General features: G+C 41.3%; 1 protein-coding gene and 1 long non-coding RNA gene across 2 annotated transcripts in view; one reads left to right on the top strand and one right to left on the bottom strand.

Annotated features, from left to right (window-relative positions):
- The window catches only part of tfap2d (transcription factor AP-2 delta (activating enhancer binding protein 2 delta)), an 86,133-nt gene that overhangs the window by 40,895 nt on the left and 18,645 nt on the right, over positions 1–26,593 (bottom strand). The window lies entirely within an intron of this gene.
- LOC108437561 overlaps positions 15,287–26,593 on the top strand; it is a 42,069-nt gene continuing 30,762 nt past the window's right edge. Inside the window, exons 1-3 of the long non-coding RNA XR_005130181.1 lie at positions 15,287–15,395; positions 20,533–20,693; positions 26,071–26,200. This is a non-coding gene — a long non-coding RNA (uncharacterized LOC108437561). The remainder of the gene's footprint in view (positions 15,396–20,532; positions 20,694–26,070; positions 26,201–26,593) is intronic.

The following is a 26,593-nucleotide window of genomic DNA, read 5'->3' as shown; positions in this document are numbered from 1 at the left end:
CTCTCTCTCTCTCTCTCTCTTACTCGCTCCTCTCTCTCTCACTCTCTCTCTTTCCCCTCTCTCTCTCTCTCTCTCTCTCTCTCTCCTCTCTCTCTCTCTCGCTCTCTCTCTGTATGTCTCACACACCCACACACACAAACTCTAACTCTCTCTGACTTTCATACACACTTTCTGCTGCTCTTTGATCGTATAATTCCTTTGTAATCTGTTAAACGAGGTCGTTTTGTTTATGGCTATGAGCTCAATCAGAGGCCAGAGAGAGAGAGAGAGAGAGAGAGAGAGAGAGAGAGAGAGGCAGACAGGAGGGAAGTAAGAGAGAGAGAGAAAGAGAGAGGTACAGAAAACAGAGAGAGAGAAATACAGAAGAAAGAGAGATAGGGAGATTAAAGGAGGAAAGAGAGAGAGACAGAGAGAGAGAGAGAGAGAGAGAGAGACAGAGCAAGAGAGAGAGACAGAGAGAAAGAGAGAGAGACAGCTGATGATTCTCTGCTGCTCAAACTTGATTATGACCAGCGCTGAGTCTCTTTATTGGCATCGATTCCATGCTGAAGGCTTTTGACAAGTGTTTCTGATTCAACATAGACTGAACCCAGTTTTGCCCAGAGGCCACCTGCACACATCAGCAGACGTTGGCTGGCGGACTGAACTACACACTGATAATCAGAGCACAAATAACCAGCTCAGCTACTCAGCTAACTTCACTTATACTGTCACGCGACGCTGGACGTTACTACACCCACGGTTCTCATTCTTCTGCCACTGGCTGAAGGACTTGTTTGGGACCAAACTGCAGCTCTTTTCATTGCTTTGTTTTGAGTTGACTTCATTCAAATGTTCCACAAAAATATATCGCTGTTCAGCAGTGGTGGACAGTGATAAAGTGAATGTAATTTGTTTCTGTACTTAAGTAGTTAATTGTCTATCTATACTTTATTTTAAAAAGTATAGATATACTTTATTTTATAAAGTATTTTACTGAAGTTTCTCCATTCTGGACTTTCTCCTTTCACTCCACTACATTTCAGAGTCTAATATCCGACTTTCTCCTCCTACATTTTGAGAAATCTGTCGTTCCTTTTGGTTTCTGTGTGTATAAAAACGTAACATGTCAAAACGAAAGAAGCGCAAAGCCAGAGCACCAATCAGGGCCCAGCGGTCACTTTGTTTAGAGCTGGTTTTGACCTGTTGGTCATACCGACCCAGTGCAGCACGCGGTTCAACGTCAGCGCAGCAGCGTAAAACTTTGGGAGAGTCTGTTCAACATAAATGATGAACTAACCTAACTTTGTGTAAATAGAGCTCAATATAGAAATATGTCCACATATGCAGTCGAGACTGACGCGGCTTTTTTCTGAATTTCTACAAACACCATTTCATTTTATAGTAAATGAGTTTGGGCTGGTTTATGTTTATGAACAGAGGCCTACAGATCAACATAGTAAAGGAGCTCATCTGTGATCCTGAGTTTAAAGCCAGTTTTTATTCAACTTAAACTTGGAACTAAGTTGTAAATAAATCTGAAACTGAAACTTTGCTTGTGTGTAAAAAGTGATTTCAGAGCCACTCGGTTCTCCCTGATGGAAACTGTTTACCTTCAGTGTTTTGTGCTTCTGATCATTTTAATAGACGTCAGCGTCACTAATTAATGACGTTCTATTAAAAGACTGGTTTACCAAGAGAGACGCTGGAGGACTTTCACCTGAAATGAGTTCATGAAGCCAGTCTGGTTATAAAAATGATAACAGGACCAGATCAGAGCCAGAATTACTCTTTTAGTACTTTTACTTTATACTTAAGTACATTTGAAGGGAAATACTTTAGTACTTTTACTCCAGTGGAGGTCTAAAGGGAGGAACTTCTACTTTTACTGGAGGAATATTTTACCTTGGGGGTCTCGGCTTTAACTCCAGTACATGGTTTGTGTACTTTGTCCACCTCTGCTGTTCAAAGAAAACAAGTATCTCCAAAGCAGTAAGTTTACATAAGAAGGCATAACATTCTCATCTTTTAATGCACTACAAAAAATAATATCTTGTCAAATAGAATTAACTTAAATGTAGTCAATAAATCTAATAATTTTCATGTTTAGGTTGTTACAAGCTTAATTTAAGCTTAATTACTTTATTTAAAGACTTTTTTTTCATTTTATTAAGTAAAATTATCTTGCTATAGGGGCAGATAACTCTGTGCTTGAAAGCAGCAATATAGTGAGATAATTTTACTTAATAAAATTACCTAAACCGAGAAAATGGATCAGTCCCCATCTGCAGTGGGAAACCATGCCAAGGTTGCAGGGCTTAAAAAGCTGCTTAAACTATTAACCACAGCTCCAAAAGATGGCATGTACATTTACACAGTTGACCTGAGATTAAACAATATTTTAATATTTCATACATATATACACACATATATATATATACATATACACTCACCAGCCACTTTATTAGGTTCCGTTGCTTGTTAACACAAATAGCTAATCAGCCAATCACACGGCTGCAACTCACTGCATTTAGGCGTGTAGAGGTGGTCAAGACGACTTGCTGAAGTGCAGACCGAGCATCAGAACGGGGAAGAAAGGGGATTTAAGGGACTTTGAACGTGGCGTGGTTGTTGGTGCCAGACGGGCTGGTCTGAGTATTTCAGAAACTGCTGATCTGCTGGGATTTTCACGCTCAACCATCTCTAGGGTTCACAGAGAACGGTCCGAAAAAGAGGAACTATCCAGTGAGCGGTCAGTTGTGTGGATGAAAATGCCCTGTTGATGTGAGAGGTCAGAGGAGAATGGGCAGACTGGTTCCAGATCATAGAAAGGGAACAGGAACTCAAATAACCAACCAGAATCTCTGAGGAACGTTTCCAACACCTTGTTGAAAGTCTGCCATGAAGAATTAAAGCAGTTCTGAAGACAAAAGTGGGTCCAGCCTTTTACTAGCAAGGTAAAGTGTACCTAATAAAGTGGCCAGTGAGTGTATATATCTGTATCTGTAAAACAGCTCATCAGATTCATGTTTACTTTTTTATATCATTAAAATAATACTACATATCAAAATGTGTATTTTGTTTAAAATAGATTATAGTCACTGCTGGACTCTTACTAGCTCTTATTTTGCTTCTCTGCTTCTTTGGGCTCATCAGAGTGGAAGCGTCTCAAGGCATGAGAAGGCAAATCACACCTGCTCAATATATTTCATCAATTTATTAATATTATTGTTTATCAGGCAGCTCATAACGTCTATGTGTCACCGGTGTTTTGCTGGGTGATGCAAATGTTGTCAAAATAATGATATCAATTTTATTACTGATTATAAACACAGAAAGACGCCCGACCACCAGCAAGTCAGCCAGTTTACAGAATCCTCAGTTTTAACCAGAGTGTCACTGGGGTCACCGTCACTGGTGTCACACCACATACATACAGCACCAGTGACTGTACAGTATGTTTAGGATTAAGCTATTATTTTAGCATATATGATAATGGGAGATGTTCATGGGCTTATTAAGATTATTTCGTTTTGGGATAAAAGAAGCTCATTTTTCCTCACAATTCCCTCTCCGAATGGATCCAAATAATGTCTAGAAATGAGTTAGATAACCTTGTAATAAATGCGCAACCATCTCGAAATTGGGCATAAGATCATTTCACTTGAAAAGACTTTTTTTCCCAGTGATTTTGGAGCGTTCCTATTGGTCCACTCAAACCGTGTAAAGGACAGAGGTTCTGTTTCTGAACCAATATTGATCTACATTGCAATCTTTGCCTTTACTTTGCTTTTCAAAAACAAATATTGAAAGTGTTTACACCTGTTGCATAACGAAACAAACACATTTTTGTTAAATTCAATCGCTTCCAGTGTTGATTTGTCTGTAAACAAAAAAAAATTGGCTTTATAATGAAACGTACATTTTTCTGCAAATTATGGTGCAAATTCCTATTTATTTCCTGAGTTTGTGATTTTTTTGGAAAGGAATATAAAATGTAACATGTGCATTTTGGTTGTTTTCATTTTCCCATTATGTGAAATTTAGCAAATGAACAGCAATTGTGCCTTAAAATGTGCAGACACAACATTTCCAGTCAAATGATCAAAACACGACGTTGGATCAGGGGCGCCAAAACTTTTGCTTACGACTGTACATGCACATACATGTGTGCACTTTCGCATATGCACACATGCACGTTCTGCACAAGGCCACATGCATGCAATCAACCTCAACACACTCACATACATATACAGCACAAGGCTACATGCATATAACCCCCCCAACCCCCCCCCCCCCCCCCCCCCCCCCCCCCCCCCCCCCCCCCCCCCCCCCCCCCCCCCCCCCCCCCCCCCCCCCCAAACACAGTGCAAGGCCACATCCTCATAAAACCATAATGAAGCTTTTCATCTGTCAGTAATAATGACAATTAATATCCATCACATAAAAAATCCACATCAGCCGCACGGAAATCACAAACAATCACAAACGCGCTCTCAAAATACACAAAATAACCTACATTTTTCGCAAAACATACACACAGGAAACCCTTTCAAAGCAGAGAGGGGGAATAAACAAAGGTGTGAACGCCAGCCCTTCCCTCCGCTGGGAATTTTACTATTCTGCACTTCTCTGCTCCTCTCATCCCTCGCTTCCCACAATCCTTTGTGCTCGGCATAAAGCTGCTGATTATGAAGCCCAGAGCAGCCAGACTCACCTCACCTGTCAATCAAACGGTAACCTCCACACATACAAACAGACACAGACAGACTCAGTCTCACAGAATTACTTTACTGTATACACTCATACAAACAGGCATGAGCGCAGGCAAATAACAGGGAAATGTATAATACATACGTAACAAATCTGTAATAAATGTAATAACATATACACACAAATGCAGATATGTGATCTGTGCATATATATATATATATATATATATATACATACACAGACAAAAATCCTTTATTTATACATAGCAGAGTTATGGTGAGGACCTCCACAGAATTAAGAGACATTCTTTCAAAAATGAGACAATTTTAATAATCCATAATTTGCTTTATTATGAATACAGTTTTTACTCAAGCTGACCCTTCAAAATCACCCAGGTTTCCCTGATTGTAGCTCTCTCAATCAAATGCAGATTTAAGTGGATAAAAGTCAGTGGCATGTGAATTCTTTCATCTCAAGTCCATTCATTTCCTATGTAGGTGTTACCATGACAACGGGCATCATGTGAGACACAATCAGAGTGAGATGAGCAGCAGTGAGCAGTGCTTGTGTTTTTAACTGCTTTAAAATGACGTCAGACTCAGGAAAACGTCCGTCACACGTCCTTATTAAAGAAGGCCGAGAGGAAGACGTCGTGCTCTGAGACGCATAAGCTGGACGTCCGTCCCACCGCCGTCTTTTAAAGATCAGAGCATGAACTTCGTCTCCTCTGCAGACCAGTTTCTGCTCCGCCGTGTTGAACGGTATGAACTCTCACTGTGACGCGACGCACAAGCAGAACGGACTGAAACTTTCCGATAGGGAATGTAATCAGATACAGGCGTTTACATGGATATTATTCCTCTGTTTAATGGATTATTTACAGGATTACCCACATCACTCATTCAGATAGATATTGTATTCCGAATGGCCTCGACTAGTCTATTGGACTAGACTATTTTGACTGAAATGTTTACATGGACGTATTCTATTCCAATTGAGTCAGATTATTAATGGATTATTGGGTCCTACATTATCCCCTTAAGGTGAATGCCTTTGCATCAGAATTCATTTTAGGCCCAAAATCAAAATAACTCTGTGTTTCTACTATAATAATGCAATATTATCAGTGTTGATCCAACATAATTTAGAAAGGTTGACCTAAACTCAACTCATCAAAGATGGGGCTAGCTAGGTGTATGTCTCTTTGGCCTTTACTTTGGCCAAACATTACACTTTAGCCCTTGAAGATGGCAAAAAATGGAAAAAAACTGAAGTCTTGAATGTTTAATATTTACATTTTGTTTACATTTATAATTTAGAACTATTTCGCCAACTGTGTTTGCCCACGGTGGAATTAGACCTCTGCATTTAACCCATCCGTGCAGTGAAACACCCACATACATGCACACTAGTGAACACACAAGCTAGGGGGCAGTGAGCACACTTGCCCAGAGCGGTGGGCAGCCCTATCCACAGCGCCCAGGGAGTAATTGGGGGTTAGGTGCCTTTCTCAAGGGCACTTCAGTCATGGACTGTCAGCCAAGGGGATTGAACAGTGTGTGTAGCAAAGAGTCATAGGGTTGGTTCCCTAACCTCCAGCCCATGACTGCCCCATACATCAACACCAATACATCAACACAAATATGAATGATACAATAGTCATGTTGTCATATATTTAATTCATGTGAAAATGGCCCAAGCCCAAAGTTTAATGGTTTTTACAGATGGTATAGATTTCCACCCTATAGAGAATATTAGGCCTCGCATGAGTGTGTACATGTCGATCGAGTAAATTCATCCCTTTCTCAGTGCAGAAACTCATTCAAGATTCATGATGTCAACACTGAGTTCAGATTGTTGATCTCCACGAGGTTAACTGGTTGGTTTATGGTATTTAACCATAAGCTGCACCACAGGTGCAGTAGGTCAGCATCCTCTGCCCTTTGGTGGCAGATGGAACCAGACGCTCAAAGATTCAGCAGAAGTTCAAAACTTTAATATCAATGAGGCAATTGAGGCAGTCCAAACTCACATTTGGCAAACACAAGCCGAAGGATGAAAATCGGAGAATCAGTACAGGGCATAATTGGCATAATTGCAGGCCTTGCATTGTGGTCAAAAATAAAATACAGGTCATGAACAGAATAACAGAAAATGGCACAAAGGAAACTCTCGGTACGCACATGAGTGGCAAAGATCTAAAGCTAAAGCCTGGGCTTATATACTAAACTAACAAACACTTGTAACAAGCAATGGGTGTGAATAACCTGTAATCAGGTGAACTGGAACAGGAATAGATGGATCTGAGAGTCCTGAGTCATGTGCTGCAGCGAGGAGTTCTGGGAAACGCGGTCCTGAGCAGCCCTGTTGACTGTAGGCACAGCCAGATCTGAGGTGGTTTTAAATAATCAACTGAAAGGAAAAAGGCTAGTCAGTACCAAACAGCTGTTGTTTCAAAGTTTTATGTAAGCATATCTGGTATAAACTGAATTAAATATGCAGTACTGTCCATGATGGGAAGTGTCATAGTCTCGATGAGGCTGACTATCAAAAGCAAACACATTCAGACGAACACAAAGAGCATTACTGTCAATTCAAAAGCCTGCAAGGATTTTTTCAGTTATTATTAATCACATGATGCCATCACCGCTAGGAGGGTAAAGGCTGGTCCAGGCTTCTTGGGTAGCATCTTGCTGGGTGATGGGGAAGACATGGGGCCCATCCAACCCACCCAGAGAGAGCGAGGCCAACTGTGCTCTCTTGGACTCCTGGCCACAGATAGTTGCAGCGTTACCAAGGATCGAACTTGTGATCTCCTGATTACAGGGTCAATGCTTAGGTGGTGGCACCAACTTTACATTATGGGAACATTTTATGAGCATGTTTGCACAATGTAATGGAAACAGTCCAATATAAAAGTGGCTCAAAATGACTTGAAAAGGCCTAACATTGTATGTTAATGTGCATTGAAGTCTCAACTTTTAGTTGCTTGAAACATGAAACTAAGTTGCATATAAGTTGCATACTGTAAAGCATCCTGCAACTCACCTGAAACTCTCTCATCTTAAGTTTCATGAAACTCCCCATAAAACACCGATAGCGCATAGCAAGACCATGTAATTTCAATCAGTGGGTTTGACTGGAGGAACAAATCGGAAAATAAAATAGAAGATGACATATTGAGCGATTGAGTAGGATTGACTTTACGCGAGTTTGGTCATATTTCATTATCATATATCACCAATAAAGGTTCTTTTGCTGCAGGCTTGGAATCGTAAGTGTACAAAAACCATTTAGGTGCTATTTAGAACTCTTTTCAAAAAGGTTCAATATAGAACCATATACTGCTTCTAAACTGTGGAACTCAATCCTACCTGTTACTAGACAGTCAAGCTCAGCGCCCACTTTTAAGAAGCACCTACAAACGTATCTCTTTAATTGAGCATTTAACTCAATTTAATCTCGTAATTGAATCTTCTTCAATTTCTTCTAATTCTAATGAAATACTATTGATTTCTTCTATAACTATGTTTTATCCCCTGTCTGTAAAGCACATTGAGCTGCAACCGGCAGGAAAAGTGCTATATAAATACAATTATTATTATCATTACTATTATTATTATTATATACAGCACATTCTCCACTTTAACAATGCAAAGAACGCTTTAGCAATGCAAGGGGTTATTTGAATGTTCATGGCTCTATACAGAACCCTTTTCTTTACGGAAGAACCCTTTTAGAACCCTCTTTTTAAAGTGTAGAGCTTCCTCTGGCTATATACTTTTTTTGTAGCGCTTCTATTATTGTTATTTTTAGCCATGCAATGCTTTCTGATGCTACATAGAACCATATACAACACATTCTGCATCAATCTGCAGAACCATTTAATGATGTGCAAAGAACCCTTTAATCGGGCAAGAGGTTCTTAGAGTGTTCAGGTTGAAGTGTTCATGTTTGAGTGTTCTATATAGAACCATTTTCATCACTAAAGAACCCTTGAAGAAGCATCATCTTTGAGAGTGTACCACCAACATGCAAACGCAGCATAGGAGATAAAACTAGGTGGGAAAGTCACGTGGAAAGGACTGATGACTGTTTTTGGTCTGGAACTGTCTGATCACAGACTGTTTGGATCAGACTGTATCAGATCCGTTTGAGTCCGTTTTCAAGACGGTGTTTCAACAGAGACGCCTCTAATCAGACTGTAGGTGAGGGTGAGGATCGAGGCGGGCACTCGTGTAAGTGCTCGGGGTAATAACAGAAGTAAATGGTAACCATTGAGCACAGAGGGTCGTATAATGGGCGGCTAGAAGATGGTCTGAATCTGACAAGGAAATGACAGAAATAAGCTCTTTGTGTCATCCTTTCAAAATACAGTGTAACCTGAGTGAAAGGTGGGAATATAATTAATTCAGGGCTCTTCAGTCCACACACACACACACACACACACACACACACACACACACACACACTCACGTCTCAAAGCGGAAGAGAGCCTTTTAGCAGAGGTTCACTGGTAGCTCATGCAGCCTGCTATGAGGTTGCCATAGAAACTTCTCTGTCCTGCGGCCTAGGTAATCCACATGAGCAGTGCAGCTCAGTGAGTGTGTGAGACTGTGTGTGTGTGTGTGTGTGTGTGTGTGTGTGTGTGTGTGTGTGTGTGTGTCTGACGTAGTGCAGATGGGTAAATGTCGGGAGGAGAGGGACCCTGACCTGCCAGGAGAGTGATATTAGTATTCATCCTGCATCTGAATCACACACACACAGACACACACACACACACACACACACACACACACAAAAACACACACACAAGTAACTCATCTGAACATGCACAGATGCAACAGAGTCAATCGAAGTGCTAAAACGCACCAAACGGCTGACCTCTCGTATCCTAACACTGCAAAAAGGACACCTCGGCGAGTGAAATCATCACAGCCAACACATGCAATACTCTTCTTATTGCTATTGGAATATTATATGAGATTATTTTACATATTTACTGACATTTCTTACTTCATTAAGTCCTTTAATCTAGACAAATTATTTAGAGAAAATGCCATTTTGCAAAAGTGGTGTCACCTTATTTGGATGGTCCACTGTAGATGCTTAGTAAATCTTTGAGTAACGTTAAACTAAATATACATTAAATGCAACTGAACTTTACGTTCAATTTCAAAGAGTTTATTAAATCTCTCTCAAACTCTAATCCAAACCCTAACCTTAACCTCAAGGCAAAACCTACACCCAATCCTAACCCTAACCATAACAATACTATTATTGATTGATCAATCAGTTATTGAGTATTACCAGAAGGTTTGTTAATGAATATGTAGAGCATCTATAGGGCAATATCTAAATAAAGTGTGACCGCAAAAGTTGGAACGCCCTTGAACAAGTTTTGAAAATAATTTATCACATCATCCACAGAGAAAACACTTACATATGACCAATTTTAGTGGACAGATGTGAAAGTGCCTATACTTAAACTATCTTATAATATTCATGCAACATTCTTGCAATGGGACATATTAGCTATATCAACTAGATTTAAGATGTTTTCACTTTGCTAGGATAATTTTTTTCCACTCAGGACCTTCTGAGCTCTCAAAGCTGCCTATTTCTATAAAAACGAAAACATTGTTCATTCTTAATTAACAGTCATCACATTTTTTGTCGGTAAACTCTTCAACTACTGTTCTTATTTCATAGTTAACTTTTGTTTGGGAAGAAAAGTGCAAAATTCTGGAAATTCCCAACAGAAAATTGTGCAGTCAGAATTTTTTCTCTCCATGATAACCAGGTAGATACAGTCAAGCGTATAGGTGTCAACCTCTAGAGCCAGCAGACCTTCTATCATCACAGCTTCCAGCCTGAAAACATCACTGAACCCCATTTAGAACATATCACTAAAGTCAGTAAAGCAGTTTATCCATTTCATATCGCTGCCGTCAGAACCAAACCTCGTATCTCCAAAATGTTAACTTTTCAGGAAAAGGCAAAAACATACTTTACTTTTAATGTAAGTCGATGGAACCCGATTTTTTTCCAAGTAAATTTGGGCCATTTCTTTTAGTCCATTCATCATGAAATTTTAACACAATGTAAAGGACAGTAGCTATGTTCAAATTATGTTAAATTATGGTGCACAGTCCTGGCTCTGGAGGTCGACCACGCTGGTAGCTCAAATTCAGCCCCTGGAAGCTTCTGCAGGCCTTGGTTGGAGCTAAACTCTGCAGGGTGGAAGATCTTGAGGACCAGGGTTGAGCACCGTTGCTCTAATGGCTCATTTCTCACATGAGATGATATCTGTTTTGTCCATGTACAGCAGACAAAATCTCACATAAATGAATACGCTTGCACTTCCACCTCACCATAAACAGAATAAAACAGAAAGTGAGAAAGAAGTCTTGTGTGAACTGGTCACGGTTTGTAGGGAAATCCTATTGGACTCCATTCCCCACATTCCAGCCTTTCACATCCAAAAACTATAAACAACAACATATTTTATACAAATAATCAAGTGAGTTCACACTCATGCAAGTGAATTCCCCCATTTGTTAGGCTTTCGGGAGCTGAACTGAAGGCCTAATGTCTCAGATTAACCACTAACATAATCAGGAACTGACGAGGAATCAACCAATTACGTTTCGATTTCCAGTAGGTGGGACCAAATGGATGGAAAACATCACTCTAGGCTTTCTGAGTTCTAGACACATCACTGACAGTGACCCCCCTTGGTAACCTGACCGATGCTTTTCAGTCATCTGTCAGAAAACGGAAGCGGCGGCTGCTTTCCAGTCAGTACAGATTTGTACAGATTTTAGAGAGTAAAACAGAAGTAAAGTAATGAGTACTGAGATTATTCGTTTTTCAAGTAATGACTAAATTGTAACCATTTACAGCGTATAGAATATTTGATTTCTATCATGCAGCTGTTCAATGTGTTACACAGCAATGCAGCATGAGATCCATATGATGCTAAAAATGTCATAGTTTGAAATTACGTCAAATCCCTGGCCTCTAGAATAAGTGATCAGTTACATCTGGTGTCATTTCTGAAGTGAGATAAACCTGCAAACTGTAGTTTTCAATACGTTAGTCCAGGATAACGAGTACATTTTCGAAATTTCGACATCATTTAATCTCCAAGATGTAAACTAAGTCGTTCAGAGCAGGTCTGATGTGGAACAGTGCTGAGAAACGTACCGACTCTTTCCTTACAGTGGCGGTGATGGGAACCAGGGGTCACCATGGCTACAGCACGAATATAGCCATTTTATTTAGCATCCAAAAGCACCAGTGAGCAGACACGAGTCTACTGAGTTTTTGGATGTATTACTGATATAACATAATAATAATAAATAAATAAATAAATAAATAAATAAATAAATAGTGGCAAAGTTTTCATGAGAGACTCATCCTCACCTCCATATGCCTCTCTGTCATGAGTGGGTTTTAAAAACTTGTTTTAGGCCAAAACCTTCTCAAACGATCGCAAAACAGTGTCTCAGACATCTGGCGGTGCATTCCTAACAGTGTCATGGAATAATTTCTCGTGCGGGAGCTTTTAGAGTTCAGACATCCGTTTCATTTCGGTGAACGATTCGGTCGAACTGGAGTAAAAGTAGAGTGAAAACTGTCATTTCAGCCCGTTCGCAACATGAATTCTCCTCGAAAATTAGCCAATTTGATCACACTTTACTTAGGGAACTTTCGGCATTCCCTCGCCTACGCTTTTCCATGCTAACGCTAACGCTAGCCCCATGCTATCAGCGGCCCGCAGCGGCGCCACCGCTGCCATCTTCCCTGAGCTCTACCCACCGGGCCACTTGCCCGTTAGTACTTTGACGGACAGCTGTGGAGTTCTGGCCCAACTCCAGCCATGCGGATTACTCATGCAAGTAATCTCCCATGATGCCCCGCGGCCAAGCCGGGGCCTGCTGCGCCTCTGCTCTTCATCAATATGCATGAGTATGCTAATGAGCCGAAAAGCACACAGGTGAGCTAGCTCAAAGAATCCAGCAGAACAGAGGAGCTTGATTATCATAATTACACAGAGCACACTAACCCACACGCGTAAGGGGCCAGATACCGTAATGGCACAGAGCGCGCTAACCCGCACTCGGCTGAGTTATCAGAACTGCATGCAGTATGCTAACGAAGATTTAGAGCAGTGCAAGTCACATTGAAAAACTCATTTAAACCCTAATCACTTTCCCCTACACGGGAAAATCAGTGGCGCTATATAAGACTCTATTATAGGACTCGGTGGGAGTCCCTAGTCACTGTTCCCTAGATTGGAGCACCATATAGAAATATTACAGGAAAGAGGATTCACGGATCATTTCTTCACTGAACTTTAACCAGCTTTGCTCGTCATGACGCTTCATGGGTACTTAGTATTAGCTACGGTACAGCCGACCTGTTGCGGCGCATTGTGAGTTTTTTACGACTGCATCGGAGCTTCGTGACTCTGTTTTCAGGCCGCAACAATGTAGTACACTCTCAAAGTAGTGCACAGCGCAGCCAGGCAAAGCTTCAAAAACTGCTTCTGCTTCTTGGCCGCAAACAAAACGGCATGCCCAAAATAACGCCCTATATAGTGAGTTATGTAAACCTCGGACAAAGCACTCTCAAAATAGTGAACAAGGCCAGTTTTCAGACAGAGCTTTTGGTTTGGCACTAGCTGGTGCACTGTGAGATTGGGAGAGTGCACTAGACTTTCTCCACTTTATTTTCAGACCATAACAAAATAACACACTTGCAAAATAGTGCACTGTAAAGCGAGTCTGGCAAAGTTTCTGACATAGTTATTGACATAGTTCCAAATTTGCACACTATATCGTGAGTAGCGCAAAATTTCAGACCTAAATATTGGTTTACAGACCTCAACAAAGTATTGCAGTAAATAGGGAATAAGCCAAACCTTCAAACACAGCTTGTGCATTTCAGATACAATAGGTGTCCTCCACTGTGTTGTTACACTACTTCAAAATGACTCCATATACTATATACACAATATAACACATGAGGCCAATTTTCAGACACAGTCTTAGTTTTCTGGGTGCTATAAAATGTTACACTTCCAAAATAGTGCATTATATACTGAGTGAAGTTTTGGACATAACTTTTGTTTTTCTGCCCACTGCAAGAAAGCACATCACCAAATTAGTATACTATATTGTAACTATGAACAGCAGGCATAAATATTGTTTTTTTGAGGCCACAGCATAATAACTCACTCCCAAAATAGTGCACTATATAGTGAGGAAAGCACAGTTTAGGACACGGCTTTTGTTTTTTGGCCGACTGCAGACAAGCACACTTCCAAAATAGTGCACTATATAGTGAGTAAAGCACAGTTTAGGACACGGCTTTTGTTTTTTGGCCGACTGCAGACAAGCACACTTCCAAAATAGTGCACTATATAGTGAGTAAAGCACAGTTTAGGACACGGCTTTTGTTTTTTGGCCGACTGCAGACAAGCACACTTCCAAAATAGTGCACTATGTAGTGAGTAGAGCAAAATTTCAGACATTAATGTTGGCTTTGTGGACCACAACATTATAGCACACTCCCAAAATAGTGCACTGTGTAGTGAGTAAAGCACAATTTTAGACTTTGGTTTTTTTGGGGCCCGAAAGCACACAACCAAAATAGTGCACTATGTAGTGGGTAGTGCAAAATTTCAGACATAAATATCAGTTTTCAGGCCACAACAGAATAGCACACTCCCCAAATAGTGCACAATACAGTGAGCAAAGCACAACTGTGGACATGGCTTTTGTTTTTTGGCCCACTACAAAAAAAAACACTCTGTCAAAATAGTGCACTATACATTCAGCAAAGCACTATTTTGGACACAGCTGATTTTAGCCCTTGGCAGAAGAGCACACTCCCAAAATAGTGCCCTATGTAGTGAGTAGCACAAAATTTCAGACATGAATAATAATTTCCAGACCACAAAAGAGCAGCACACTCCCAAAATAGTGCACTATGACAGTGAGCAAAGCTCACTGAAGACATGGCTTTTGTTTTTTGGCCCACTACAAAAAGCACACTGCCAAAAAAGTGCACTATAATAGTGAGTAGGGCAAAGTTTCAAACATAGCTTTAGGTTTTCAGGCCACTACAAAATAGCACAGTCACCAAACAGTGAGTAAGGACTCTCAGAGTCTGATTAAAACATAAATGCCTAACCCAAAGGGCGAGCGTATCTTGCTGGCGTCTAGCATTAGCGCGCCAGGCTGAGTCAATAGCTGGGACACGCCCACCGTGCAGTACCTACACATATATTCCGTGCTCTTGTCAGCCTGACAGGCTTTCCCTGTGCTCCGTATTACAATGAAAGAGAAAAGCAAGAGAAAGGAACACATAGCCCGCGCACGCCTAGCACACTCGCTCGTCCGCCGAAATGAGCTTATGCGAGGTGACAGGCCCTCTCTCTCCGCACACTCGCTCTGCAGTCACACTTCAAACGCACACTTGTTGTGTTATTGGATGATAAACAGCAGCAGCTGCACATGCACATGCTGAGCGTTCCAGAGTGAAGCACATGAAACGGAACGCTTGACACTGCAGACTCCACGTACGCGCATGTGTGTCTGTGTCATAACAAGCTCTTCATGAGGTCTGACGGCTCTGAACTCTCCTGGCTGGTGCATTGTGCGGAGCAAACACACTAATTGATCGCGGCGCAGGTGAGCGCGAGGGTGTGTGTGTGTGTGTGTGTGTGTGTGTGCGTCTGAGCTGATCGGAAGTGTCACCGAGAGACTAGGCCAGGTGTGTGTGTGTGTGTGTGTCTGAGCGCATTCTTAGGTGTGATGGAAGAAGAAGGCATGAAGTTCAGTTATCTGCAGAGCGGCGAAGATAGAGCAAGACAGAGAAACAGAGGAGAGAGAGGGAGAGAGAGGGAGAGAGAGAGGGAGAGAGAGAGAGGGAGAGAGAGAGAGGCACTTACACACACATCTGTAAAAAAAAAAATTACAAAGGCAGAGGAGTAAGGGGAATGATGTAATAAGCTAAAGACGAGGGATCCTCCGCACTCGTCTCTTCCTCTTTTCAAACATCGCCTTGTTCCTCTCCTTCTGAGACGCATCCGGCCCCGCTCCGACACGTCTCTATCGGAATAAAGCAGAGCGTCACTCCTAGTTAGAGCAGCGCAGCTAAACATACACGGTTAGAAAACACAAGCAGACTGATAAACACGCTGCGCAGGAGGAGAGACACGCCACGCGTGCTGCAGCTCGTAATGTAAGGTCATTAAAATGCGGCTTAACCCCTTAACAGTTCAGGCCTTTTACATACAAATGTTTATTATTCATTTACTACGGGGACTTCAATGCAAACTAATGGGGCTATTCTTTGGTTATAGATGTGTGTACCTTGCTCAGTGAAGTGGAACAGACTCAGAGTGTTATAACAGGTGATTTGTTGGTATGTTACTACATCATTACTCAACATGTAATGTAACAGTGGATCATCCCAGATGTTTTGGTAAGAAATGTTCGTCCCACTTTATATTGTCTCTAATAACTGTGTAGTTACATGGTTATAGACGTGTGTACCTTGCTCAGGGAAGTGGAACAGACTCAGAGTGTTATAACAGGTGATTTGTTGGTATGTTACTACATCATTACTCAACATGTAATGTAACAGTGGATCATCCCAGATGTTTTGGTAAGAAATGTTCGTCCCACTTTATATTGTCTCTAATAACTGTGTAGTTACATGGTTATAGACATGTGTACCTTGCTCAGGGAAGTGGAACAGACTCAGAGTGTTATAACAGGTGATTTGTTGGTATGTTACTACATCATTACTCAACATGTAATGTAACAGTGGATCATCCCAGATGTTTTGGTAAGAAATGTTCGTCCCACTTTATATTGTCTCTAATAACTGTGTAGTTACATGGGAATAACATTTGCACCAACAATGTAGCTACTAATGGTTGTTACACCTTATGTAATTACATGTGTATCAACTTCAGTTTTGCCTCCTGTAATTACACAAGTGTATGTTAATAGCTGTAACAGCCTATTCTACACCAAGATAATAACATACATGTAATTACATTGTAATCAGACTGGAATTCAGATTTGTTTTTTTTTCCCATCAGTAAAACGAAGTATGTAATAACTTACATTAAGACATTATTAACACTGGATCTGCCAGCTTTCCTAACATTTAGCCAGCATTGATGTTGGTAGTGCTGAGACACTGTAACCAGTTTCAGCTTTAAACCGGTCTGTAATGTGACAGACCAGCAGACAGTGCCTTATATTAAAATGTAATGTTTATAACATTAATTAAATGTGCTGCATTTCCCCAAAGCAACGTCTATATTACCCTGTTATTATACAGTAACTACATAGCAACTACACAGGAGCGGTCCACTTATTTTAAAGTCTAACTTTAACACTAAACTACAGGAAAGTGGAGACGATCCACTTATTTAATTACATTGAGGCAAAACTGAAGTTGATACACATGTGTAATTACATAGGCTGTGCTTCTGTAATCCATCTATAACACGGCCTAAATCATTAGTAGTTACATTGTTGTTACATATGTTATTCATGTGTAACTACACAGTAATTAGAGACACGATATAACGTGAGACCGAAATGTTTTAATGCTTTTAAAAAGCGGTTTGCCTGATTATGTTGAAAATTTGAGAGATTTAAAGAATGATCTGTGTTCTGCATTAACACTTCTACAGCCTCAGAATAGCTCAGCCAGCTTGCACTGAAGTCCCTGTAGTTACTAAATAATAAGCCTGAGGGTGTAATAAGCCTGAGATTTTAAGGGGTTAACTTACTTCTTTAAAGTTCAATGAATTCAAAACCAGGTTACTGCTTAAAGTTAAAACACTGAATCATTTCTACAGTGTGCTGTCTGTACATCTGCTCCGTCGATGACTTACATCACATTTACTTCCATTCTAAGCCCTGAAAAGTGGACGTACAGGTTTTAGTCCGACAACATTATGTGCAATGTATGTTACACGTTGGTGGATAGTGACTGTATTACATTTTCAGCAGTATATGAGCTTTTTAGAGGCGTTGTAATCACATTTCTCTGCATCATTTGTGGTCAACTTGTCGCAGCGCATTGTGAAATTATAGGACTGCACTGAACAAAATGTGGAGTAGGATTTACTTAAAAAATCCTTAGGAAAGTTTTTCCACGTAAAAACTGCTAGTAAATTTCACAGGTCATATTTTCAATTAACGTTTACTCAGAATTCTTGGTGGATTTCATCAGAAATTCTTCAGTAAAGGCCACTTTGCAACATCCTCATTCCAGCATAGTTTAATTGCTGTATCTTAGTAGATTTTACTCAAACGTTGTAATACCTTGTAAACATTGTAAAAATTCCCCTACTAATTCTAGAAATGTTGTAGCAATGGATTAGTACTTGTCAAATCATTTTCTTAAGTGATGATTGCCATAAAATATACAACAGCCAATAAGTGACAGGTTTTTTTATCGTCACCCGAATGGAAATGCATTTTCAAGTGACGATTAAAAGGATAAAATGGCACAATTAGGATACAAGATAAAAGAAGGACAAAACAAATGATAACGATCTTTCCTCACATCCAGCTCAAGTCAAATCTTTTGATACACTGTGTACATTTACGGCATTTGGCTGACGCTCTTATCCAGAGCGACTTACAATTTGATCATTTTACACAGGAAGGCCAAGGTGGTGTTAGGAGTCTTGCCCAAGGACTCTTATTGGTATAGTGTAGGGTGGTTACCCAGGTGGGGATTGAACCCCAGTCTACAGTGTAGAAGGCAGAGGTGTTAACCACTACACTAACCAACCACATGTGTATGTGTATGTATGGCAGGTGTGTCTGAACATGTTTGGGAAGCATGCACTGGAGCTTCCCCACTATATTTTCAGGCCACAACTAAATATCGCAGTCCTGTAGTAGAGCACGATGCAGCGAGTGAGGCCAGGCTTCCAAACAGCACTTGCTTTTCAGCCACTACAACATGGCATGCCCCCAAAATAATGGCCAATATAGTGAGTTAGCCAAACTCTGGTTATAGCTATTGGTCTTCAGACCACTACAAAATCGCACACCCTCAAAATAGTGCACTATGTAGTGAGCACTGAAAAGTTTTAGACACAGCTTTTGGTTCAGCACTAGAAAGTACATCATAGAACTGTACTAGTACACTGGAGCTTCCCCACGTCACACTTATATAATCGTGCCACCACATAATAGCACATTCCCGAAGCAGTGCACTACAAATAGTGAGTACGGCAACATTTCAGATGTAGCAAGCAGGTAACAGTTTTTGGACTATTACAAAGCAGCACACCTCCAAAGCAATGTACTGCATAGAGAGTAGGGCAGGGTGTCAGACCTAAATATTGGTTTTCAGGCCACAACAAAATAGCACACTCTCAAAATAGTGCACTACAAAGTGATCAAGGCAAAGTTTCAGACATGGCTTTTAGTTTGGCACTAGTAAGTGCATTATGGAAATGTAAGGATGCACTGGAGCTTCCCAACTTCACACTTACAGTTTCCGACCAGCACAGAATAGTACGCTACATAATTAGTGCACTATATAGTGAGTAGGGCGATGTTTCGGATATAGAGATTCGATTTTTAGACTATTGGACAAATAGCACACTTTCAAAGCAGTGTACTGCACTGAGAGTAGGGCAAGATTTCAGACTGGTTCAGATACTGGTTTTCAGACCACAACAAGAAGCACACTCAAAATAGGGCTTATAGTAAGTGCACTAGCTTGGCACTAGTAAGTGCATCATAGAATTGTAAGAGTGCACTGGAGCTTCCCCACTTCACACCTATATTTTCTGACCACCACGCAATAGCAAAGTGCACTATATAGTGAGTAAGGCAAAGTTTCAGATATAACTACTGGTTTTCTGACTCTTTCAAAATAGCCCGCTTCCAAAGTAGTGCACTGCGTATGAGTACGGCAAAATCCAAGACATAAATCCTGGATTTTCAGTCCACAGCGAAACAGCACACTACATGGCGATTAAGGGAAAGTTTCAGACATAACTGCTGGTGTGCTCCTAGCTAGTGTGATGATTTGTGTGATGTGCTCAGTTCTTACATTATGACTATGGCCATTTTATTCGGATTGGCCTCAATAGATGTTGACATAACTAACAAAGCTTCCGGTAAAACTTGGTAGGGTTGGGTTTAGGATTAGGTCCAGGGTCAAGGTTAGGTTTAAAGGCAGTGGGAAAATTATGGGATTTTAATAAACGTTTAAAATGAGAGACATGAATGTAAACATCAGCCACACATCCAGAGCGAGCTATTTTAAAAATGTTTGAATAATATTTGTGGTAATATGATGGGTAGTTGTTACATTTTGAGTTTGTCAAATTACATTATGTGTTGTGTCTAGTTATTACAGTGTACTATAATTATACTGAGATTTTATAAGGTTCAAGTTACATATAAGTAATATATATATATAAAAATATGTGTGTGTGTGTGTGTGTGTGTATATATATATATAGATATAGATAGATAGATATACACTACAATATTCATAAAATTAAATGTTAAAAGGAAAATAAGAATGTAATTCGGTGTGTATATAATATATAAATAATCGTTTGTTTAAGGGGGTGGGTTTAAGGTCACTTTCAGGTGGGCCAAATCAAACGTCCTCATGGGTCAGCTTGGCCTGCAGGCCACACTTTAGGCAGCTGTGCGTTAGATACACATAGACACACACACACAAGCTGCACAGAAGGAATGAGAGATCATCATTTTTTAATGTTTCAATTCACTAATCAAACAAAAATGCTGCTGGTGCTCTCAGAACAATGGACTGACCACCCCAGAGTCCAGACCTCAACACCACTGAACGAGTTTATCACTTGGGTGGTGAGAAGCCGAAAGTGCAACCAGCCCCTAAGACTGAACTTGATTCTTTGAGAACTGAAAGTGAGTCTCCTGAGAAGAACGGAGGCCGTAATGAAGGTAAAGTGTGGACACAATATACACTGAAAAATATTTTTAGTAGTTCTGACTTTTGTGTGATTTTCTATTTATAAATATGTTTTCTCGGATTTTGCGACGCTTAAAAAAAGAGCTCTCTCTGGAATCAAACGCACAAATCTATGTATATATAATCAGCGACACACTGGTGCAGTGCAGGAGAACGGGCAAGGAAAAAACGAGGAGCGATAAAGAGGAAACGGGAAAGAAAGAGAAGAGGAAAGAGGAGGGAACGGAGTGAAGAGTGAAGAAATAGAGGAGAGAAGGAAGTAGGGAAGGGAAGAGGAGAGGAGGAAAAAAGAAGCGATGGAGAAGGAGGAGAGGAGGAAGGAGTTTCCCTGGAGATTCCCCTCCATTAATTGTGAAGTGAAGGTGCCCCGAGGGCAACACAAGGGAACAGCATTAAACCAGCCGACAGACTGACACACACACACACACACACACACACACACACACACACACACACACACACACACACACACACACTTGCACAAAAAATACACACACATAGACTCGATCTTCCTCCCACACACAGACATACACATATGCACCACAAAAAAAAAACACTTTCTCTCGTTCTCCTGCACACACACACACACACACACACATATAGACACACACACACACACACACACACACACACATATAGACACACACACACACACACACACACACATATAGACACACACATGCATATAGTACTGTGCAAAAGTCAGAGACCGCCTAACATTTCTTTATTTACAGTCAAAACAGCCATTTAGTACAAATTAATAACTTTTTCAGTGTCAGGAAAAGACAAAACATAAATATGGAACCAGATATTTGAGTGTTTATTATCACTCTTCACCTTTACTCCAGCTTCCGTTCTTCTCAGGAGACTCACTTTCAGCTCCTCAGAGAACCTGCAGACACGCCTCCAAAGCTCAGTCTGAGAAGTTGGTTCATTTTCTGAAGTGATCAAACCCATTCAGAGGTGCTGAGGTCTGGACTCTGGAGTGGTCAGTCCATCGTCCAGCTTCTTTGTTTGATGTGTCCATCTCCTTTTCTCAGTGAGGTTCTTCTTGATCAGCTACACGTCCTTTCAGACCCACGGCGCTGAGTGGTCTTCTCACAGTGGAAGGATGGACAGAAACACCTGTGGATGTTTTCAGATCTGAAGCAGCTTGATGTTCTCCTCTCTCTCAGAGATGGAAGCTTTTAGTGCTGTTTATCTGATGGGGGCAGTGTTGGGGGGTCCACCAGGCCCAATTTCTCAGCAGCTTTTAATCGATTAAAATTCGATTATCAACTTGACGGAAATTCCTATTTTTCACTTTGACTTTCTGCTTCGTTGCGCAAGTGGATTATCTTATATCTAATATCTTCATAAACAAGTCCTTAAAATGATCATTTCTGGAAAGTAAATGAATGAAGGGCGGTCTCTGGCTTTTGCACAGACCCGTAAACATGCACTCTGACATATCCCACCACCCCAAACCGACTGAGTCTCTTTATTATATTTATTGATATATTTATCATAATATTAATATTATAGTTGTAGTTTCATGGCTTTATTCCGTAATAGATTATGGCATATAAAACAGAGATAATTAGCAACTGTGTATAGGAGAGAGAGAGAGAGAGACAGAGAGAGAGAGAGAGACAGAGAGAGAGAGAGAGAGAGAGAGAGAGAGAGAGAGAGAGAGAGAGAGAGAGCGAGAGAAAAGAAATAAGGGTTGATTTCTCACCAGAGAGCAAACTGTCCACTAGAGGGAGCACTGTGAATGTGATTTGACTGACACTGACTCTCTCCCTCTCTCTCTCTCTCTCTCTCTCTCTCTCTCCCTCTCTGTCCCTCTCTCTCTCTCCTGGCTAATGACTGGACTCCACATTCAGTACAGTATCTCTCACACATATCTTCCTGGTATTTTTCACTCCAGCGGCTCATTGATGAAGACATGCAAGCAGACAGCATGTCTAATGATGAAGCGTGAGAGCGCGCAGGTTACAGACAGCTCACTGACTCGCTGCAAACGTATGCAATATGCAGGTCTTTCACTACAGGGTTCCACAGAAACCATCTGAGCACGGATCTCACACACTTCCTCGCTGTTCACGAGAGGCCGTGCTGTTGGTTAGCTTTAGACAGTGCTGTGAATTCCACCAAGACTGAAACACAGAAGTGGTTAAAGAGCAGGCCTGCATTTAGAATAGCCACAAGGAAAGGAGAGGAAAGGAAAGGAAAGGAAAGGAAAGGAAAGGAAAGGAAAAAAACAGAGGAATCCAGAGGAATCATTAAAAAAGCAGGCCTGCATTTAGAATAGCCACAAGGAAAGGAAAGGAAAGGAAAGGAAAGGAAAGGAATAAAACAGAGGAATCCAGAGGAATCATTAAAAAAGCAGGCCTGCATTTAGGTTGGTTAGAAAGGCAAGGCAAGGCAAGGCAAGGCAAGGCAAGGAAAGGAAAGGAAAGGAAAGGAAAGGAAAGGAAAGGAAAGGAAAGGAAAGGAAAGGAAAAAAACAGAGGAATCCAGGGGGATCATTAAAAAAGCAAGCCTGCATTTAGGTTGGTTAGAAAGGCAAGGCAAGGAAAGGAAAGGAAAGGAAAGGAAAGGAAAGGAAAGGAAAGGAAAGGAAAGGAAAGGAAAGGAATAAAACAGAGGAATCCAGAGGAATCATTAAAAAAGCAGGCCTGCATTCAGTTTAGCCGGAAAGGAAAGGAAAGGAAAGGAAAGGCAAGGCAAGGCAAGGCAAGGCAAGGAAAGGAAAGGAAAGGAAAGGAAAGGAAAGGAAAGGAAAGGAAAGGAAAACCAGATCAAACCAAAGGAATCATTAAAATGCAGGCCCGCATTTAGGTTGGTTAGAAAGGCAAGGCAAGGCAAGGCAAGGCAAGGAAAGGAAAGGAAAGGAACGGAAAGGAAAGGAAAGGAAAGGAAAGGAAAGGAAAGGAAAGGAAAGGAAAGGAAAGGAAAAACCAGAGGAATCCAGGGGAATCATTAAAAAGCAGGCCTGCATTCAGTTTAGCAGGAAAGGAAAGGAAAGGGAAGGAAAGGAAAAGAAAGGCAAGGAAAGGAAAGGAAAGGCAAGGAAAGGAAAGGAAAGGAAAGGAAAGGAAAGGAAAGGAAAGGAAACCAGATGAATAATTAAAAACAGGCCTGCATTCAGGTTAGCCTGAAAAGAAAAGAAAAAAGAAAAGAAAAGCAAACAAAAGAAAAGAAAGTGATGAGTGTGACATCCATAGAGTAATAAAGGTAAATAGTCATTTGCATAAAAACTGTAAGAAAAATAAAAAATAAAATAAATACTTACGATGTTTTTTAAGCAAGTGGCCAACAAACACAGACAATCCCAAAAACTGTTGAGAGGCTCTTCTTCATTCACACTCTTCTAGAATGTTCTCCTCCATTCAGATTGTTCTAGAATGCCCCCCCTTTCCACCCAGTTCTTCAATGTTCTCGCCATTCAAACAGTTCTATTCTTAACTCATAGAATGTTCTCCTATTCACACTATTTTAGCTTGTTTACCCCATGAAGCTCTAGAATGTTCTCACCACTCAACTTGTTCTAAAATACTCCGCCACATCCACACGGGACTAGAATTTTCCTCCCAATTCTGCTGTTCTACAATGTCCATCATACATTCTCATTGGTCTCTAATGTTCTCCCCCATTTATGCTGCTCTAGAATGTTCTTCCCAGATTCACATTGGACTAGAATGGTCTCCCCATTGCCACTGTTTCAGAATGTTCTCATTATTCACATTGTTCTGTAATGTCATTCCCGTTCTACAATTATCTGGAACTGCTCTACAATGTACTTCCTACACTCTTACTGATCTCAAATGTTCTCCACCAATTTCTGCTCATTGAGAGTTTTGTCTTCCATTCACACTGTTAGATGTTCTCTGTCATTCATATGGATTCATTTTGGTTTCTCAGTTCTTTTTCTAAACATTGTGAAGTACATTATGTTTCCAAAAGTTTTCACTCACCCATCCAAATATTTAAATTCAGGTGTTCCGATCACTTCCATGGCCACAGGTGTATAAAGCCGAGCCCCTAGGCCTGCAGACTGCTTCTACAGACATTAGTGAAAGAATGGGTCGCTCTCAGGAGCTCAGTGAGTTCCAGCGTGGTACCGTGATCGGACGCCACCTGTGCAGTCCTATGCAGTCCACAGTCAATTGTCAGTGGGATTATAACAAAGTGGAAGCGACAAAGTGGACAGCAACTCTGCCACGAAGTGGTCGGCCACGTAAAATGACAGAGAGGGGTCAGCGGATGCTGAGGGGCATAGAGCACAGAGGTCACCAACTTTCTGCAGAGTCAATCACTACAGACCTCCAAACTTCATGTGGCCTTCAGATCAGCTCATGAACAGCTTCATAAATGAGAGAGCTTCATGAGAGCTTCATGGAATGGGTTTCCAAGGCTGAGCAGCTGCATCCAAGCCTTACATCACCAAGCGCAATGCAAAGGGTCAAATGCAGCAGTGCAAAGTGTTGAATGCAGTGGTGTAAAGCGCCGCCACTGGACTCTAGAGCAGTGGAGACGTGTTCTCTGCAGTGACCAATCACACTTCTCCATCTGGCAATCCGATGGACGAGTCTGGGTTGGCGGTTGCCAGGAGACGGTACTTGTCTGACTGCATTGTGCCGAGTGTAAAGTTTGGTGGAGGGGGGATCATGGTGTGGGGTTGTTTTCAGGAGTTGGGCTCGGCCCCTTAGTTCCAGTGAAAGGAGCTCTTAAAGCTTCAGCACCAAGAGATTTTGGACAATTTCATGCTCCCAACTTTACCCCCAAGATGACTGCGCACCAGTGCACAAAGCAGGTCCATAAAGACATGGATGAGCGAGTTTGATGTGGAAGAACTTGACTGGCCTGCACAGAGTCCTGACCTCAACCCAATTGAGCACCTTTGGGATGAATTAGAGTGGAAACTGGAAACAACATATTAAACCCTACATTAAGAATGGGATCTCACTCAAGGTCATATGTGTGTGAAGGCAGGTGAGCAAATACTTTTGGCAACATAGTGTATCTGAGCATCTCAGTAAGAAGGACCTGGGCCTGGTTCCCCAGCCAGGCGTCCAGAATCCTTTCCATTTGCATGTTCTCTCAGTGTCTGTATGGGTTTCCTCTGAGTGCTTCAGTGTCCTCCCTGACAAAAGACATGCAGTCAGGCCAATTGGAGATGCTAAATTGTCCATAGCTGCCTGTGATGGCCTGGCGACCTGTCCAGAGTGTTTCCTGCCTTCCACCAAACGAGTGTCGGGATAGACTCCAGCACCACTTACAATCCAGAAGGATAAGCAGCTTAATATGTGTGTGTGTGTGTGTGTGTGTGTGTGTGTGTGTGTGTGTGTGTGTGTGTGTGTACAGTATCTGCTGGACCTCCCCTGTAGCAGAGATGGAAACACAGACAGACAGAGAGAAAAGTGAGAAATGCAGATAGAGATAAAGCTCAGCCAGACAGACGGGCGCTGAGCTCCAGCTGTCTTTATCACTCACTGTAAGTGTTGGCTTGGATTTGTGATGACGGTGTTGTTGTGCTTGTTGTTTTTGGAAAAGCAGATCATGCTTAACTACAATCAAACACACTCACCTTTAGATCCACCAGCCCACAGAACGCAGACGCACCCAGACGTCCTCTCAGACATTTGCGAGCTTTATTTACAGCTGTGTGAAAAAGTTTTGGCACCCCTGACCAAACGATTCTGTCGCAGTTGTCGGGAAGATAAACCTTGTATCTCCACAATGACAACTTTAAAGGTGAAGGAAAAACCTACTTTACTTTCAGTGTAAGTCAGTGGAACCAGAGTTTTCTCCAAGTCATGCTGTGCTTTTTATTTTGGTCCGTTCATCAAGAGATGTACCCGCAATGTAAAGGACAACAGGCATTTTC

This window comes from Pygocentrus nattereri, chromosome 4, assembly GCF_015220715.1.
Source record: "Pygocentrus nattereri isolate fPygNat1 chromosome 4, fPygNat1.pri, whole genome shotgun sequence".
Taxonomy (NCBI): Eukaryota; Metazoa; Chordata; class Actinopteri; order Characiformes; family Serrasalmidae; genus Pygocentrus; species Pygocentrus nattereri.
The sequence above is the reverse complement of the archived record's forward strand: the minus strand, read 5'-3'. Positions and strand labels throughout refer to the sequence as shown.